This window comes from Myxocyprinus asiaticus, chromosome 12 (genome assembly GCF_019703515.2).
Source record: "Myxocyprinus asiaticus isolate MX2 ecotype Aquarium Trade chromosome 12, UBuf_Myxa_2, whole genome shotgun sequence".
NCBI classification, from domain to species: domain Eukaryota; kingdom Metazoa; phylum Chordata; class Actinopteri; order Cypriniformes; family Catostomidae; genus Myxocyprinus; species Myxocyprinus asiaticus.
The window spans coordinates 11,074,745-11,096,229 of NC_059355.1; the positions used below are offsets into that span (position 1 = coordinate 11,074,745).

Here is a 21,485-nt window from a genome sequence, read left to right on the forward strand (position 1 = left end):
ACTTGCGGCCCCAGGTGTGGTAGTCAGCGTCTTTACTTGCTGAGCTACCCAGGCCCCCCAGTTTTTGCTGTTTTTAAAGAAAAGGAGAGAAAAGTCTAAATTAATTTTTGTGGTAATCAACAATATGCCACAAATGCTGTCGATTGAACTTAACTTGTATTGAACCCGGAACATTCCTTTAAGCGATGGGACTAATTTTCTAAGAGGATGAAATTTTAATTATGCATTACCAATATAATTCTTGTTGTAAACAGTCCCTTTCTGGTACCCTTGGGCAGGGCCATGCTAGGCGGTTGCCTAGGGTGCCAAATGCTTGGGGGGCGCCAAAGAGGAGGCTGCCACCACACACCCCAAACACCCCCCTTTTTTAGTGACATGCTACCTTGTGACCGAAAACGTTAGCATGCTAAACAGATGCTTGTGGGAAGCACTACTAAGTGCAACTTGGTCACTACACTATGGTGAGCACAACAATTGCTCAATGGATAACGCAAAATACAGAATACTCAAAATGTAGTGGTCTTCAACCTAGGCTAAAGCGCCACTCTTCACCATGATGGTAACGCCCAAAAATTAACAGCATAAATCTAAACATAAAACATCAACTCTAACAAGTCTCCCCCATTTATATTAATCTTGCACAAAGAAACATAAACTAAAACTTAATTCTAACATTTACTCTCCCTGTTGAGACCCATGCAATGCATGCTGGAAACTAGAAAACCTCGGCCCAGTTTCAGTTTAACAAACAAAAACTATTCATGTTGTCCCAACCCAAATGGATTAAGTAAAGCTGCAAAGTCACTTTTTTTAGTTGAATCGACTCAGTTAATTTAAGTTCCCTTGGCTACTTGAATTTTTTGAGTAATATGAACATGGGAGGATTGAGTAAAAACAGACGATAGTGAAAGTTAATTTTTTTGAGAGGTAAAAAACTTTGCAAAGGGAGATTAGCAAGCAATTCTATCACACTAGTGTCATATAAACACTTTTAATATTTATGTCCTGTGGCTACACTTTTTAAATAGTATGAATTTTGTGCCTTACAGTAAACACAATTTTTGTTTGCTTTTTAAAACCAAGGGACATTTAAAAATAATTTTCTGTGGTAATAAACTGCATGTCACAGGAGCGGTCAATAGAGCTTGTACTGAACCAGGAACACTGACTTAACCTTCGCTGATACACATTCACACGGGTTCTCTGCCTCCCCGGCATTCATGCCTCAGTTTGATGACCTCACTCATTGGTGTGATCAAATCCAGTGATTTGCTGTTAGCTCTTTGACGCGATTGGCTGCTGTGGACATCTGGTGTATTCACTTTATCTCAGAATTACTGTGATTATGAGTTTCCGACTTGCAAAAACGTTCACGTCTTCGTCTAACTCATAATTAAAAGTTGGAAACTCAGAATTATATGAAAGCACCAACCTGACAGTCGCGATGCTGTGTAAAAAGTACAAAAATGGCAGCAGTCTCAACAGTTAAAGTTACTATTATTTATGTTTGATGTCTTATTTTATAGCCTGTGCAATTTTTTTTCTAAAACACTTTGCAAGAAAATATAGAGTTGAATTAAAGGAATAATGCAGTGATGGCATGCTCAATTTCAATGGACAGCATGGGTCTTTTCCAAAACTTAGTGAGCTGCCTCGATGTCTCCTGCCTACATAGGTAACTGTCTTCTATGGCAGCATCTTTACTGAAATGATGCCTCATAAGAGAGCATTTTGGAACGCTCTATACATAGGCGGCAGCTCCGTGCATCATTAAAATAGCGCTCGTCACGCACACTGGATGGGACCAAAGTCTTTGGAACGCTCTCAGCAGGCTATTTCCAGTCATGCCAGTGCAGCTCCCATCTACTTGACTGGAGAAAGACCAAAATCTCAAAACGGCTTGTCAAGATTATGATCAAAGAACATATTTCAAAATCACAATACTGGTATCATAAATTGTGCTTCTTTACCTCATATTACGCTAAAAAACAAAATTTTCTTGGCTTGTTTAGCTAATGCGCATGCGCATTCTAGATGATGGGGGTGGGGGTTTGTGTACTGAGGCGGAACACTGTATACTCCCAGACATGGGCTGAACGTTATGGACTGGTTAAGCCGTTGCACATCATCTCCAGGACATGAGCGGGGTCCGAATTAGGGTGGTGGCAAAGCTCATTTTTAGGGTGGCAGCTGCCACCCTGTGCCACACTTTTGGCCCCGCCCCTGCTCTAATGAGCAAAAATACACACAGAACACACACATTTTGGGTAAAATAGTCAGTTTTATATAATATTAAACAGTTATTTAATCAATACTTTTCAGTATTGAATGTACTGAACAGTGTATAGTATTGAAAGTATATTTATAATCAAAATTTCTCTCGCTTCATCTGCCATCTTGGATTTATTTTCCATCAAGCTCATCACGGTGCATTCTGGGATCACCTACCTGGAGAAGGACACATCCGATGCTACCTTAGAATCTGGCCAAAACGAGATATCTTAAGAGGCAGCATAATTAAGATACCTACCTTTTGGAACAGCCTTCGCATCGGAAGGGCGCCTATGATGTCTTAAAATGCTGCCTCTGGAGGATGCTCACTAGGTTTTGGAACAGACCATATGTGGCATAATGTTGATTTCCACCAAAAATAATTTCAACTCATCCCACGTTTATTAAAAAAAATAAACATTTAAAAAAATAAATAATATTGGATACATTGAAGGTGAATGGTGCCAGTCCATAAACATTAAAATACACAATGTTTCAAAAGTATAACCACAAGACGTAAATAATATACGTGTATACATGATTTTAGTTTGATAAAATACTTACTAAACATATTTGTGAAGTTACATTTCCAATATAACAACTTTGTTGCCAAGATTTCATCACAAAAAACATATTAAACAGAGATTTTATATCACTAAAATCATGTTAACACGCATATTGTTTACATCTTGTGGCTATACTTTTGTATTGAGTATTTTAACGTTTACGGATTGGCCCCATTCATACTGTAACCCAGATTTTTGCTTTTATTTAAATAAACGAGGGATGAAATAATTTTTTGTGGAAATCAACATTATGACACAAATGCTGTCGATTGAGCTTAACTTGTATAGAACCTGGAACATCCTTTAAAAAAATGTCCTTCTTTGGCATTAGGAGCATTGCCATGGAAACAGATAATTTGCAAGTAAAAGTACATCAACTTGGGGTAGCATCTCCAAGTTGGAATTACAGTAATTTCAACATGATGTGAATGCAGCATTTGAACATCAAACAGGAAGCTCTGAATATAACATGGACATATTCACCATGAACGAAATATCTCCCACAATCCATTAGTACAAGCAAAAGCAATCTCAGAGGATAACAAATTTAAAAGTTTGGAGTGGTTGGTAGAATCTCGTACAGCTAACAGAGTAAATACAGTACAGTAAATAGATTTTGGATAACTGTTGGGTTGTCTTGTATTAGATAGAGTCAATTAAAGGGATAGTTCACCCAGAAATTAAAATACTTTCATCATTTTCTCACACTCATGCCATTCCAGATGTGTATGACTTTCTTTCTTCTGCAGAACACAAACGATGTATACAAATATTGATCTGTTTCTCACCCACACCTATCATATCACTTCTGAAGACATGGATTAAACCACTGGAGTCTTTTATGCTGCCTTTATGTGCTTTTTGGAGCTTCAAAGATTTGGTCACCATTCACTTACATTGTATAGACCTACAGAACTGAGACATCCCTCTAAAAAAACCATGTTCAGCAGAAGAAATTAAGTCACAAATCTGAGATAGCACGAGTAAATAAATAATGAGAATTTTTGGATGAACTATTCCTTTAACAACCAAATGTAGAAGGGAGGTAGCTGTTTTTAAAAATGAGAAAAAAAGGAGGGTAAAAGAGAATGGTACAAGTAAAATGAAGAGAGGAAATTGAGGGATGGAGAGAGATAGAAACAGAGAGACAATGGGATTTTAGGAGAAGTGCCACATTCCATCCTCTGGCTCAGTATGGGTGGGAGACGGGGTGTTACAGGTCTGTGTTGGCGTTTCGGATGGAGGCGTGTCAGGAGGGCAGGACATTGGCACAGTCGGATACATAAAACTAAGAAACGAGTCCCTCGTATGTTTCTTCACCTGCAAGACACACACAAATATTTCAAATAATATTCTACACATCTAAAACATTTTATGACATTAGCAGTCAACCAGTATGGGTTGTTAATGGTTGATGCCGATACTGATAACTAATATCTAGAGAGCAAGGTATTGCATAGCCAATATAATGGCAAAAATTAAAGGAAGTGTGTAATTTCTGTGCCACTAGCAGAGCTGAATGGAATTGCAATTGCAAAGTGGACAAAACAACTTTGGCCTATCTAAAGCACAATGGTGCCCGTGCAATTTTTCCACTTTCTTGGTTCCAGAAGTGTTTTCCCCATTCATTCATTCATTCATTTTTTTTTTTTTTTTTTTTTTAAGTTCAAAGCCATGAACCACACCAACCAGCTTGGAGGTGAATCACTGAGCATTACAAACTGGACAAAAGGTACAAGAATGTGTACTTAAGAACTTCACTACCCATGTGATTCTCTGTTTGGTTCAGTGTTTCTCTTCCGGATCATGGGTAGTGTAGATCTTTACCTGGAAATCCGCTATTAAACAAGTTTTATTTTTTTTATTTTTTCTGAAAATGAAGTTGAAATAACATGGACTGATGGCTACCACAGAAGCATTTTCCATTGTTTAACAACCTCACAGCTCATGGTAGGTCAGTCTTTGATCTTCCTATATTGTTCGGTCATTTTTGACCAAAATCATTTTTTTCTATGTTATTAAAATGGTTTAATTTATCTGAGCAGTACAAGACTTGGTGACTTTTCCTCCATTTGCCACCTGAACACACAATATTTTTTAGTCTAAGTAGTCGTAAAAAAACAAAAGCGACACCTTTACCGTTTACGATCAAAATTAACCGATCAAAGGATATGAATGGGAAAGACAAAGCATATTTGTTTTTATTTGTCAAATACAATATATAAATCAGCCACAACGCAGAACAAACACACAGAAATGAAAGACTATCAAACATGAAGAGTGCAAAAAATCTATAAATCAGCCACAATCCAGCACAGAAGGCAGAACGCAGGACAAAAGCACTCCCAGAAAATGATATTGGAGCAAGTGATCACTAATATCAGGTTAACACATATAATGTCTATTTCTTGTGGCTATGATTTAAAAACAGTGTCTATTTGCATTTTTATGGACTAGCCCCATTCACTTCCATCGTAAGAGTCTTACTATAACTGCGATTTGTGCTTTTTTCAATAAACAAAGGGCGAGTGATATTTATTTATTTTTATTTTTTTTTGGTAATCAGCATTATGCCACAAATGCTGCTGATTGAACCCAGAACATTCCTTTAAATTTGCTAAATATCTGTAGATTAATCGACCTGGCTAATATATAGATCTGATATTCTATCACACCATGACATCACTTAAAGCACACCATCTCAGCACATGAATAGCAGAAAGTGATGAAATATAGAACTTACCTGTCTGAAGAAGGGGTGGGTGAGTAGAGATGTCGCAGAGGGCCTGAACACACACACACACACAAAGAATTCAGTCATGTTAAAATTCAAAGATATTTTTCTCAATTTGGGAAGGGTCTCTTAGTTTCTACCTGTGCTCAGGCTCCTGCTGCAGGCACAGTTGGAAAAGGTTGTGCAGTGTAGCCGAGTGGTTTTTGGGGGCGTGGCTCTGGGGTCTCTCTGCGGTGGCTGTACGAGTCAGACTTCCTGACACAACACTCTCGCCTATCCCCGAGTCCACACCAGCAGGTAAGGGGAGACGTCAAGAAGACAAGAGTGATATCCCTGTAACTTCTGAAGGAGCATCTGCAGCAGAAAACAAAACAACAGGAAATTAGGGTTTGGTATTTATGGATACTGGCTTGCAAATGCAATAGATGACAAGTGTGAAGAATATCTCAGCTCTGTAGGTCCGTACATTGCAAGTGAATTGTGACCAGAACTTTGAAGCTCAAAAATCACATAAATGTATCACAAAAGTAATCCATACGACTCCAGTAGTTTAATCCATGTCTTCGTAAGCAATATGAAAGGTGTGGGTGAGAAACAGGTCAGTCAGTCACTTTAACAATAAATCTCCACTTTCACTTTCATTCTTCTCTTGTTTTTGGTGATTCACATTCTTCATACATATCACCACCTACTGGTTGAGGCTGGTCAAAAGTGGAGATTTATAGTTAAAAAGGACTTAAATATTGATCTGTTTCTCACCCACACATATCATATCATTCTGAAGACATGGATTATACCACTGTAGTCATATGGATTACTTTTATGCTGATTTAATGGGATTTTTGGAACTTCAAAGTTTCAGTCACCATTCACTTGCATTGTATGGACCTACAGAGCTGAGATATTCTTCTAAAATCTTAATTTGTGTTCTGCAGAAGAAAAAAAGTCATACATATTTTGGATGGCATGAAGGTGAGTAAATGATGAGAGAATTTTCATTTTTGGGTGAACTACCCTTTAAGATGGTTATTTATATATTCTGCTCCAGTGTTTCAATATGAAATATACATTTAAGATTTTCAACATTCTTGAAACAACCTACCCGCTAACGACCTTGAAAAACTGTGTCCAGGTGTACCTAGGAGAATTGGTGCTTTTTCTTTTTTTTTTTTAAAGGAATAGGGTGGTCAGACCAAATATTGCTTACATTTTTTTTTTTAATGTTTACTGCACTTTGTATGAAGTTAATTGATAAATAGAAAATATTCATGGCATTATGTTAAAAAAAAAAAAAAAAAAAAAAAAAAAAACTGCCTAAAACTTTTGCACAGTACTGTAGATATTTTATTTTTGCCTAATCCAAGTCAAATTTTAGATTTCCTGTATGTCCTGACCAGAGGTTGCGCTAGAAAAAAATATTTTTCCGTCACTCTGACTGACAGATTTGTAAAATTTCCATCATGGGTCTATTTTTATCCGTCATACTTTTTTAAATTTTATAAGTACTACATTCAGGGATGTAGCATCCATTATAATGGCATATATATATATAACAGTGGATAGGCTTAAATTATATATATATATATATATATATATATATATATATATATTTTTTTTTTTTTACTGTTTTTGACCAGTGTAACCAAGGAGTTCTTGGGTGAAAGTTCTACCGGTCAATCAACCGCTGGGTTGAAACAAAATTTTTAAACTTTGCCGGTTATGCACAGCTTTTAAAGGAAATAAAAGTCCAATCAGAATATTTTAAAATGTGCATTCATACATGCACAATTTCACAGAACTTTTTCAGTGTGCCTGACATCACAATAAAGTGTCACAGATGAGAAGTACAGCCGTCTCTGAAGCTCTAATACAGGCACTCCACTAAAATAACTGACAATTCTGCTCTAAACTTAGTATTTGTGCTCAGATTAAATTCAAGTAATTGGCAGAAATGATGCACCCCTTTTTTCACACTTTCATTTTGTTATTATACTTTTTTGTGCTTTATTATTAGAAAGTAACACACTAATCATGCAGTAAAACAATAACATAATGGCTGGTGCATGCAGAGACCCTCTCCTCGAAATCCGAACACAATTGGCAAAAGAAACACCTATTACCAGGTGTTAATGGTGAAGGCACCTGTGCACATCCTAATACTACCAGACAATAAAAAGGGCACACACACAGTGGGAGTGTGTGTAAGAGAGTGAAGTCAAAACTGATACACTAGGTTAAAATGTTTTTCTTATTTTTTCAACTGTCAAAATGACAGACAGCATTTGAAATTATCCTTCAATGTTTTAAAAAAAACAATGTAAATGAAAACTATTTTTTGGTTAATGTAACCCCTGGTCCTGACCTTGCTCAGTCCTTATAATGTCCAATAAATGTCATATAGATTCACATTTATAATTAGATGAATCTAATTTACATCTGGACTATTCAGTGCAAAATAAAATTTTACATTTAGTTCCATTTAGAGCCATCTTGTGAAAAAGCCTTGGTGTTGGGAGTCTTGAGTGTCTGTATGTGTGTCACCAGTCGCAGTAGCTCAGGGCTCAGCCACGGCAACAGTGACGGATTGTGCTGAGGCATGTCAAACACAGCTCTCATCCTCTTCCCATCCTTCATCAAACTGTACACACTCTGAAGACCAGACACACTCAACTCTCTGCTGACAACAACACATGACTCGCCTTCACACCATTGCAGCACAGGAGATGAGACAAGAAGAGACTAGACAAAATGAGATGAGAAGAGAGGACAAGAGACAAGACATAAAATAAAAACAGTAGACAAGATAAGACAAGTTGTCTTAAAGATAAAACAAGAGAAGATGAGGTGAGATGAGATGACAAAAGGTGAATACAATAGACAAAAAGAGACAAGAAGAGATGAAATGAGACAAGGTGACAAGAGAACACAAGACAAGATGAGATTAGACAAGATGACGAGACAAATTGAGACAAGACGAAGAGAGAGACAAGGCGAGAAGACAAAGTATGAAGGGAAGAAACGAGAAGATGAGACAAGACAAGAAGAGAAGACAAGAGACAAGATGACAAGGCAAGAAAACAAGAGAACACAATGAGACAAGAAACAAGAAAAGGAGAGGAGAGACAAGAGAAAAAGATGAGACAAGATGAAACGAGGAGGAGAGAAGGCAAATGGGAAGAGATGAGAAAGAGAAGAAGAGAGACGAGAGAAAAGAGACGAGGTGAGATGAAACGAGGAGAGACAAAGTAGAAGAGAAGAAATTAAACAAATAGGAGAGATGAGTAAAAAGAGAAGATGAAAAAAATGAAAAGAATATAAAAAGAAAAAAGAGAGACAAGAAAACAGATGAGACGAGGCAAAAGAGAAAAGATTACAGAAAGAAAAAAAAGAGAAGAGATCAGATGAGAGAGAAGAGATCAGACAAGAAAAGAGACAAGAGAAAAGAGAAAAAGACGAGATGAGAAGAGACGAAAAGAAAATGAAAAGAAAAAATAGAGACAAGAAAAAGTTGAGACGAGATGATGTGAGAAGAGGCAAAAGAAGAGATGAGACGAGAAGAAAGGAAAAGAGAAAAGAAAAAAGAGAGGCGAGACGAAAGAAAAGAGACAAGATGAAATGAAAAGGAGAGACAAGGCAAAAGAGAAGAGTAAAGAAGTGAAAGAGACGAGAAGAGAAGAGAAAGGTGATGAGACAAAAAGAGACAAGAAGAGAAGAGAGACAAGAAGAGAAAAGAGATGAGATGAGAAAAGAGACAAGACGAGATGAGAAGAGAAGAGACAAGAAGAGACGAGACGAGAAGGGAATTCATGTTTGTCTGCAGTGATGTATCACTGTAATGGAGCTGTCAGTTGTCCACCTGTGCACATAACCAAAGTGATGCAGGTACTCGATGGCTCTCAGCACTCCATACAGCAGATACGTGATCAGAGATTCACTTATTCCATCAGAAAAATATGATCTGAGCAAAGAGTCTGCAGAACCTGTAAAGAGACACACAGAGTACAGAGAGAAAAACACAGTGAGTGAAGGATGTGAAGAAAGTGAAAAATATAAGTGAGAGAGAGATGACACTGAACACTAACCGTAACTCATGAGAGGGGAGAGCACCCACAGCTGACAGCAGGAACTGAACACCAGTCTGGACGACAGTAGGTTTGAGTGATGAAACAGTCTAGACAACAAAACCTCACTCTGAAAATAACACACAACACTTTAATAACAACTACACAAAGTGTTTGTGTATAAATTAGAGAAAACTAGAGGCCTAGAAAGATTGTGTGTATGTGTGTGTGTGTGTGTGTGTGTGTACCATTTGCTGCAGAAGCTCATCTTCTGTACGCTCATCCAGGTTGGTGAATTTCACTGCTACCAGATGACCAGAGGGTGTGTGACACGTCATGCTCACCTAAGGTTATTGAAACCCTGCCCTGCGCACACATACACACACGTAAACTTTACATACAGATGAAGAAATATGTTAACACTTGTTGATCAGTTACATATTACTCTATGAACATGAGACTTAGAGAATCCATTTTGAGGTAAATGCTAACACCATGAAGAATTTGGTGGTCACTACCCAGTTGTGAGAGCAGCTGATAGTGGGGGGGTCAGTGGAAAGATCTGTGATGTCATCTTCATCCGTCAACACAGAGCATGGAGACACATCACTGCTCTGTCACACACACATAAAGGCACTTAATATTAACAAACACATATCAGGGGGCCTGGGTAGCTCAGCGAGTATTGACGTTGACTACCACCCCTGGAGTCGCAAGTTGGAACCCAGGGTGTGCTGAGTGACTCCAGCCAGGTGTCCTAAGCAACCAAATTGGCCCGGTTGCTAGGGAGGGTAGAATCACATGGGGTAACCTCCTCGTGGTCACGATTAGTGGTTCTCGCTCTCAATGGGGCATGTGGTAAGTTGTGCGTGGATCACGGAGAGTAGCATGAGCCTCCACATGCGGAGTCTCCACGGTGTCATGTACAACGAGCCACATGATAAGATGCCCGGATTGACGGTCTCAGAAGCAGAAGCAACTGAGACTTGTCCTCCGCCACCCGGATTGAGTCGAGCAACCGCGCCACCATGAGGACCTACTAAGTAGTGGGAATCGGGCATTCCAAATTGGGAGAAAAGGGGATAAAAAAAAACAAAAGTAATAAAAAAAACCCACATATCATACAAACATCACAAACTCTAAACATCCAGTGAAGTTTGGGATTTCTATGATTTATGTTCTCTGACAGCCAGACACTTTTAGGGCAAAAAAAAAAAGAAAAAAAAAAGAATAAAATCAGTCCAAATACAGCAAAGTTTGAGCTCCTTTGATGTTTGAACCCCTAATGATGCTTTCTAGAGCTTAGCAGATGTACATTTCCAAAATAAAATAAAAACTACACTGGTGGCCAAAAGTTCGGAATAATGTACAGATTTTTCTCTTATGGAAAGAAATTTGTACTTTTATTCACCAAAGTGGCATTTAACTGTTCACAATGTATAGTCAGGACATTAATAACGTGAAAAATGACTATTTACAATTTGAAAAAAATGTTCAGAACTTCTTAAACTATTTCAAAGAGTTCTCATCAAAGAAATCCTCCACGTGCAGCAATGACATCTTTGCAGATCCTTGGCATTCTAGCTGTCAGTTTGTCCAGATACTCAGGTGACATTTCACGCCACACTTCCTGAAGCACTTGCCATAGATGTGGCTGTCTTGTCGGGCACTTCTCACACACCTTACAGTCTAGCTGATCCCACAAAAGCTCAATGGGGTTAATATCCATAACACTCTTTTCCAATTATCTGTCCAATGTCTGTTTCTTTGCCCACTCTAACCTTTTCTTTTTGTTTTTCTGTTTCAGAAGTGGCTTTTTCTCTGCAATTCTTCCCATAAGGCCTGCACCCCTGAGTCTTCTCTTTACTGTTGAACATGAAACTGGTGTTGAGCGGGTAGAATTCAATGAAGCTGTCAGCTGAGGACATGTGAGGCGTCTATTTCTCAAACTAGAGACTCTGATGTACTTATCCTCTTGTTTAGTTGTACATCTGGCCTTCCACATCTCTTTCTGTCCTTGTTAGAGCCAGTTGTCCTTTGTCTTTGAAGACTGTAGTGTACACTACTGTAGTGTTTGTATGAAATCTTCAAGCATTGTATAGCCTTCATTCCTCAAAACAATGATTGACTGATGAGTTTCTAGAGAAAGCTGTTTCTTTTTTGCCATTTTTTACCTAATATTGACCTTAAGACATGCCAGTCTATTGCATACTGTGGCAACTCAAAAACAATGTTAAACAAGACAATGTTAAGCTTCATTTAACGAACCAAATAGCTTTCAGCTGTGTTTGATATAATGGCAAGTGATTTTCTAGTACCAAACTAGCAATTTAGCATGATTACTAAGGATAAGATGTTGGAGTGATGGCTGCTGGAAATGGGGCCTTTCTAGATTTGATCAAAAATAATTTTTTTCAAATAGTGATGGTGCTGTTTTTTACATCAGTAATGTCCTGACTATATTTTGTGATCAGTTGAATGCCACTTTGGTGAATTAAAGTACCAATTTCCTTCCGAAACAGCAAAATCAGCCAGTGTACATATAACTATTGTTCACAGCGATGAGCCACATGTGTCACTTATTCTTAATAATAGTGTATTTTTGGGCTCTTCGAAATTGAGATTTTGACATTATCGTTTTATGTGAATACAGGCACATTTCTAATTTCAAAATGTTTTGTACTTCAGACCTTTGTTTTGTTGAGCAAGAAAAAACTAACTTCATAGCCAAATTTGGTTTTCAAACATTGCAAATGGGTGGAATTGAACCATTTACACACAGGAGCCACATTGATAGTCTAATATCTCTAGGATTTAACCATTTTGGGCCTTAAAAATGAAGACACAAAAAAGAAAGTTGATTCTGAAACATAATCTAAAAGGATAATTTTAAATACTTTTGGAGTTTTAAGCATTGCAACTTGGAAAAACAACACAAAACAGTGTTTTTCCCCATTTTTGGACCATTAACATAATGCAACAAGGGGTGCTGAAGTCAACTGATTTTAATAATAGACCTACCTTTCTTTGTTTAAAAATAAAATAATGACGCTGCCACCTTTCTATGGTTAGAACTTCATAGAAAGTTTTCGTTTCAAACTCATAGGCGAAAATGGTCATTTTGACACCCCGTCTACAAAATAATGGCAGCGGGGGTGCGGAAAGCGGTAAGAGCACTTGCACCTGAGCTAGATTATGTTTAACACCCGTTTCTAATTCCAGTGACCATGGGGAGAGCAGCATATAAGCAGCCTCGGCACCAGCAGAGGAGAGAGAGAGTCTGGCATAAGGAAGGCCACGGTGCTCCTGAAGCTGTTGTTTTTAATCCCTGACACTCTGCAGGTTGCCCCCGATTGGGCCGGAGCGTACTGTATACCGTTAAGAGTCAAAGGGGGTACTCACCAAGCACTGGTGGACACAGGTTGTAATCAAACCACTATCCACCAATGCTTGGTTCAACATGAGGCTTTTGGCACAGCTAAAACGGTGAGGGTGAAGTGTGTACATGGGGATATTCACAACTACCTTGTGGTGACCCTTGTGATTAAACTCCGGGGAACAGTTAGTTCCCTCCGATTTTGGGGACTAATTGGCCTGAATTTAGGAATGTATTAAAGAGAATATGCGTAGATGGGTCCTGCACTAAAGCGATGAGATGTGAAATGTGCGATGCTCTGGCAAGGGAATGGCGGAGCCGGGGCCGTCTTCGTCAGCTCCACGTCAGGATGACGTGAGGGGTGGTGAGACTGCAGCCCCGCCCATCCTCAGGGGATTTCCCGAAGGGGATTTCCCTTTGGAGCAGTCATGAGACGAGGCCCTCAAGCACACCTTTGACCAAGTGAGAGTGATTGATGGTCAACAACTCCAGCCGAATGTCATACTTTCATATCCTTATTTCGCAATTATAAACGAGCGGTTGTACAGAGTGATGCAGGATGCTCAAACAAAGGAAGATGCAACCCAGCTCTTAATACCGCAGAGCCATCGGGAAATGGTGTTCCAGGCGGCTCATTATAATCCCATGGTGGGTCATCTAGAGGAAAGGAAAACACTGAACCGCCTAATAGCCCGTTTTTTTATTGGCTGGGCATTGGCGTCGATGTCCGCAGGTGGTGTGTGGCATGCCGTGAATGTCAGCTGGTGAATCCACCGGCCACACCAAAAGCAGTGAGAATTTGCTCCAAGCTCAAGAATGACAGAGCCGACAGTATAACAGGGAAACTCGGCTGCAGGAATTTGCACCGGGAGATAAGTATTCGCATTACTCCCCACATCGAGCTCCAAATTACTCGCCAAGTGGCAAGGACCCTTTGAGGTCACACGACGAGTGGGGGATCTCGATTATGAGGTTAAGCGAACCGATAGAGGGGGCGCACGTCAAATATATCACCTCAACCTCCTGAAATTGTGGAGGGAGGCGGTCCCTGTGACGTTGGCTATGGTAGTTCCGGAGAGGGCGGAGCTCGGGCCTCACGTTGATGAGTTGCTCGATCGGTTGGGCACTGATCGATTTTATTCGACACTGGATTTGACAAAGGGTTATTGGCAGATCCCCTTGACACCAATTTCCCGTGAAAAAACGGCCTTCTCCACACCATGTGGATTACACCAATTTATGACGCTTCCGTTCGGTTTGTTTGGGGCTCTGGCTTCGTTTCAGCATCTAATGGACCGAATCCTCAGACCGCATTCGGCTTACGCCGCTGCCTATTTAGATGACATCATCATTTACAGTAATGATTGGTAGCGGTACATGCAGCATCTGAGGGCGGTTCTGAGATCGCTGCGACGAGCGGGACTCACAGCAAACCCCAAGAAGTGCGCGATTGGGTGGGTGGAGGTTCGGTATCTGGGGTTCTGCTTGGGCCACATGCAGGTGCATCCCCAAATTGACAAGACTGCGGTGATTGCAACCTGCCTGAGGCCCAAGACCAAAAAGGGGGTGAGACAGTTCCTGGGGCTGGCTGGCTATTATTGGAGATTCGTGCCAAATTATTCGGATGTCACCAGCCTGCTGACTGATCTCACTAAAAAGGGAGCTCCAGACCCAGTCCAGTGGACAGAGCAGTGTCAACAGGCGTTCATGCCGCTTTTACATTCACCCGATTTCTCTCTCCCTTTTGTGTTGCAGACGGACACTTCAGACAGAGGGCTGGGGGCCATGCTATCGCAGGTGGTGGATGGGGAGGAGCGCCCGGTGCTGTACATTAGCCGCAAGCTCTCGCTGAGAGTGACTAAGTATAGCAAAGGAATGTCTCGCCATCAAGTGCGTGGTCCTCACTCTCTGGTACTACCTGTTGGGGTGGGCCTTCACCCTCTGCTCGGATCACACCCCACTCCAATGGCTCCACCACATGAAAGATACCAACGCGTGGATCACCCGAAGGTTTCTGGCTCTTCAGCCATTTAAGTTCAAGGTGGTCCACAGACCGGGAGCGCAGATGGCTGTCGCCGACTTCCTTTCCAGGAATGGGGGGAGTGGTAGACAGACCGGATGTCTCCCTGGCGCCCGAGTCGGGCACTGGGGATATGTGGCAGCGAGGGCTTGGTCAAGCGTCCGTCCAGAGAGAGAGAAGGCGGTAAGGGCGCTTGCACCTGAGCTAGATTATGTTTAACACCTGTTTCTAATTCCAGTGAGCATGGAGAGTGCGGCATAAGCCTCGCCACCAGCAGTGGAGAGAGAGAGTCTGGCACAAGGAAGACCATGGTGCTCCTGAAGCAGTTGTGTTTAATCTATTGTGTTTGTGAAGCTGATGTGTTTAAGTAACTACGTGCCTATGAAGTTCTCCTTCCCTTCTGCTGTGTCTCCGTGTTACACTCAGTAAATATTAGTGTCCCAAATGACGCACTACACACTAAGCACTTACAACATACACTTTGCACTCAGCCATGTAGTGAATACATTTTCAAAGTGTAGCATCATCCCAAATGGAACACTTAACAGTTTTTTTTTACACTGATGGAAATTACGTTTCAAACGTATGTGATCTGTTGATGCTAGCTTTAGCGTGCTAGCCAACAACTGTTCAACACTTGTATCTCAAACAACGTACACATCACACAGCGTGGGGTGATGGTAAAGCATTCAACTTACATTTGTAAGGTGCGGTCTTCACTGAAGTTTCGCTAGTTGCTACACTTTCCATTATTTACAATTGTTTTGTCAGACCAGCAACACAGCCGGTCACTATGCCGCTTCCTCTACGTACAGCAAGCCACGAGCGCATGAAGTGTCCAACATTCCACACTCCATTTTGACGGTTTAAGAATTGCATTATCTGGGTACTTATATTAGCCTAGACTGCATTTTCAGTGTTAACATACTACTCGCAATCCTTAGTAGAATAGTGCAAAAGTGTGTGGTTTGGGACGCACCAATTGATTCATGGCATTTCAAATTTTGGCATCACCATTTACTGTATTTATGTGCTACGTATCTATCATTAGTTAAGATGGGATGTTTAAAAAATACCAAAAAAAAAGACCTTTTCAATTGCATCATTCGCTTTATGGCATGTGTGGCAGGGTGAGCAAGAGACAGACATAGTGGGTGTGGCGTCAGGCCTCGGAGAGGCATTTATTGAAAATAATAATAAACAGAAAAAGTGTCCAAAATAAAGGGGGATCTGGTGCCCTCGTGGTGAATGGGGTAAGTGTTGGCAGGGGTAGTGTCCATAGAATGGTCCAGGACGTGGACGGGGTCCAATGGCTGCACGCACTCCCCTCATTCTGGGATGCGAGGGGCAGCAGCTTCTCTGGCCACGGTGTATGAGGGGAAAGGGCAGCCCGACCTCTTAGCCCATTGGCCGCAACCTGTGCTGTCACCCCCGGCGACATATCTAATTTGAGCCAGGGGTCCGGCGGCGCATCAAACTCAGCCGGTATCCTCCCCAATCTGCTTCTGGACCTGCGAGGACGCCAGTGTGTGCACATGAGGAGATGGCTCCCTGAGGAGAGGAGCGCTCTACGTTCTTGTAGCAGCGGTGAGGAGGCTCTATTAACATCAGGTGCGCCACATCATAAGCTGCCCAAATGAGGCTTATCAAATTGCACCTCTCCTCTCTCCCACTCACTCCCATTGTGAGCCTGGCAGAAGGACGGCCCTAAGAGGCAGGGCGATGATGACGAGAGGGAGGGGTGGGTCGTTCCACCACACGAGTAAGGGTGTGTCTCTATCAGCTCCCTAGCTCCCTATGTCGTGTATCAGTATATCGTGAAAACGAATTCGTGCACTGGCAAGAGTGTTCATTCACTAAACACTGGGACACTAATGACTCAATCACCCATGACACGTTAAGGAGCTCGAGCATTGAAGCGCAGCTGTCATTAATCAGCACCATCGCTGTAAATATGACACTATCATTCATTTTCGTTGAAGATATTGAAATGTACAGTGTCATTATGAAAGGTAAATGACATTATAGAAAAAAAATATAAAGGAGTGCATTTTAAACCTTTAACAACTCAAATATTTAAACGATTGTTTCACTTTTATGGTAATTAGAAATGAAAGACATTACAAACAACATCTCTTTTTAAGAGAAAATAAGGCTTGAACTTCATAGTTTTACTCTTGAGATCGACATCTAACAACTTGAAAAACTTCAGAAGATATGACGACATTTCCGGTAAGGGAACATAGTGAGCAACGATGCTCCCTGATTTTTACAGTCCATTGTGGGATTTTTTAGGGAGCGAACGTTTCAGTGTACTGCAAGGATTTTGTGATTGAGACAGCCCTAATAATGGCCAACTCCTTGATCAGTGCCATGACTACTGAACTAGGGAGCTGACTGAGACACACCCTAGTTCTTTAATTCCCTCATAAGTAAAAATATATACTTCCAGAGCCCAGGCCAGAAAAAAGTGGCCATGCACTGTTGTCTTTTTATGTCTCAAATATCTGTGAACATCTACAGGCAGCCCACGAACGTATAATTTAACCAAAGACAGTTAACAATGGAACAAGTGACCTTTCAGAAAGATGGAATAGAAAAACTGCTTTATGATGACCAAAACAATGGACCCATTTAAAGTCTCACTTGAGCAGAACAACTCAACAAATCCACACACAGAACAACAATCCAAATCTAGGTTCTCTCTATCTGTGACATGTCCCAAGCAAAACAGAGTAAGACTGATTTCTCAAAATGAATATCTTCTAAAGCTGCGTTCACACTAACAACAATTTGCAGTGACAAAGCAACTAGCAGTCATTCATTCCATTGAGAGTTGGTAATTTGAGGTGACAAGGGTGACAGCAACCATTGGCAATTCAATAAAGTTGAGACAAATTAAGGCAAATGAGGAACACAATGTGGGGACTAGCAATAGGAGAGCAGACAGTGCAGCTCCCGTGATCCACTGCCGGATACAGTTGGATCATATATTTTAATTGAGTTGCAGATGCAGTGAATAAAATCCAAGATGCAGTTTATTGTTCAACCAAAATCCCAATAAAACCAGAAAAAATTCAGAACTTGTACATACCATGGGACTTTTAACTATAAACAAGCCTGATACAAATTGGTGACTCTTATTTTGAAATAATGGAGACTTTGCTCTATTACAATGCTCCATAGTTAAGTAGCCTATTTTCCAAATTAATATGTGTATAGCCTATATATTCACCACATGAAGGAAATAACTGATGGTTCCAAAAAGCAACAATCGGCGCCGATTCATCTGTAAAACTTGTATATCGGTCTACCTCTAGTTTTTGATAATACTGTAAATTTTTTTCCAGTATAAATTCCCCATAAACATGTGTCATACACATAACACTTGAGGTATTTCCAGACACATTAAATATTATTAATAATTAATGATTAATGAAATCCATTGGAAATCATAATTAAATTTAAATAATAACTAGATATTATTTAAAAAATATAATTAATTACAAATTTTAAGTAAATAATATAGTTACATAATTATAAATAAATGAAATATAGCTCTTTTCATACATTTTTTACTCTTTTTACAATTTGTGGTGATGTATCAGTATTTTACAAACATTTATTCAACATCTCAGGGTATAAACAGCCATTATTATTCACAATCTATTATTTTATTTGTATTATTTGTCACTTGTGTTAAACTAATGATATTCCTCTGTTGAATGACTGTGTAGAATGTCTCTGAATTGCAATTCAGTAAATTACTCTTTCTGTCATTCCAGTTCAAATTCTAATTCAACATCCTGTGGGGCGTGGCCAATTAAATTCAAATTACTCAAAAAACACATGAATTAAAGGGAGCTAATTCCTACTTTCTGATATTTGCCCAACCCTGCCAACAACCAAAGATACAGCAATTGAACTGTCAGTGTAAACACCAGACAAATGTCAAAGCCTGATGTTTTAAAAAAATGAAGCCATAGTCTGTTATGAGACTATACTGACTGAGAACTGTTGGTTGATGCCCTCATACTGCTCCTCTATGTTAATTGACTGGACTTGTGAATGGGTGGATATACAGGTGCAGTCCTGAGAGGGGAAGAAGCTAGGAGAGGTGAGGCATACCCCCACCTCTAATATGAATATGGAGAGGAAGTATGAATATTCAAGGATTGGGTGAGGACAAAGGACAAAGTAAGGACATAATAATGTAATTCCTTACATTTATATAGCACTTTTCTAGGCACTTTACATAGTATGGGGAAATTTCCTCAACCACCACCAGTGTGCAGCATTCTCCTGGATCATGCAACAGCAGCCATAGTGCACCAGAACACCCACCACACACTAGCTATTGGTGGAGAGGAGAGTAGATTGATGTAGCCAATTCAGTGATGGAGATTATTAGGAGGCCATGATAGGTAAGGGCCAATGGGGGGAATTTTGGCCAAGGTTACACCCCTACTCTTTACTAGAAACACACTGGGATTTTTTAATGACCACAGAGAGTCAGGACCTCGTTTAACATCTCATCTGAAAGACAGTGCTGTTTTACAGTATAGTGTCACTATACTGGGGCATTAGGACCCACACAGACCACATGGTGAGCATCCCCTGCTGGCCTCCCTTATACCACTTCCAGCAGCAACCTTAGTTTCCCCAGGAGGTCTCCCATCCAGGTACTGGCCAGGCTCAAACCTGCTTAGCTTTAGTGGGCAACCAGGAAAGAGCTGCAGGATTATATGGCTGCTGAGGACAAAGCAAGACAAAAGACAGACATGCTGATGGTCGTGCAATGCAATATCATCACTGGCATGTTTGACTGATAAAGGGAGCATATCTTATATGGAAAAAAAATGTTAAAAGAACTTTTTTTTTAATGATAAGCTCCCTTTAAACTGTAATAAGCCCGGAATATTCATTTAAAGGAATAGTTCAAAAATGAAAATTATCTCATCATTTACTCACCCTCATGCCAACCCAGATGTGTATGACTTTCATTATTCTGCTGAACACAAATTAAGATTTTTAGAAAAAGTAATTCAGCTCTGTAGGTCCGTTTAATGCAAATTAATAGTTACCAAAACTCTGAAGCTCCAAAAAGCACATTAAGGCAGCATAAATGTAATCCGTACGACTCCAGTGGTTAAATCCATGTCTTCTGAAGCGATATAATAGAGGTGGGTGAGAAATTGATCAATATTTAAGTCGTTTTTTAAACATCTATAAACATCTACTTTCACTTCCAAATTCTTCTTCTTTTGTTTATAGGCAATTCTTCATGCATATAACCACCTATTGGGCAGGGAGGAAAATTTATAGAAAAAAATTACTTAAATATTGATCTGTTTCTCAACCACACCCATCAAATCACTTCAGAAGGCATTGATTAAACTACTGGAGTCGTATGGATTACTTGCTGCCTTTGTGATTTTTGGAGCGTCAAAGTTCTAGCAACCATTCACTTGCATCGTGAGGACCTTTTATTAACAATTTTATTGATTCCAAAAATAAAACATACAAACACAACATAAAAAAATGGAATCAATTATTCACATTAACACCCCCCCCCCACCAAACATGCAGTACTGTGGTCACCAACAATTAGATCATCAAAATAAAATAAATACAGAAAAGACATAAAAAAAAAACAAGATATACATTCAAACAAAATCAATAAAACACATACCCAACTAAACTACAAATCCCTCTCCACAGCCATTCCCTGAGAACCATCCAAAAAAGCCAAATAACCCCTCCACTTCCTGACAAACAAATCCCATTTCCCCAGCCTTCTAAAAAACATCTCCTCAAACGCTGCCACCTCGCCCATCTCCCCGTACCATTCCCTAAATGAGGGTGCCCCAGCCGACTTCCATCCCCTGAGGATGATTTTTTTACCAATCACGACTCCGGCTAGGACCCAACTTTTTAAATAACTGTCCTCAATGTCCAGAGTCATCCCATCACCTACAGAGTTTGGGGCTAAATTAAAGTTCAGTGTTCAACACCTCACTCATAAAGTTCTGAACCCTCAACCAGAATTCTTGGATCTTGACACATCCCCAAAATACATGTATTGTGTCCCCGTCTTCTGATTGGCACCACCAGCAGGTGGGTGTGTCTTAAGACCCAACCTATACAATCTAGAGGGAGTCCAGTAGAACCGATGCAACATCTTAAATTGCATCAGATGGACCCTTGCAACTCTTGATGCAGACTTGATGCTTTTTAGGATCCTGGCCCACACTCCCTCCTCCAATACCAGATTTAAATCCTTCTCATATAATCTCTTGAGAGAAGACAAAGCTCCACCCCTCAGACTCTGAATCAATAGGGAGTAATACACTGATGCTTCATGACCTTTCCCAAAAGCAGTAATCACCATTTCCAGAGTATCTGCTGCTTTAGGGGGGTGTACACTACTTCCAAAAAAGTACAGAGCATGTGGCGC

At 40.2% G+C, this 21,485-nt stretch overlaps 1 pseudogene; it reads right to left on the reverse strand.

Moving 5' to 3' along the window:
- Positions 1-3,995: 3,995 nt before the first annotated feature.
- On the reverse strand, positions 3,996-20,993 carry LOC127449610 (STE20-related kinase adapter protein beta-like; annotated as a pseudogene).
- Between the last annotated feature and the right edge of the window lie 492 nt (positions 20,994-21,485).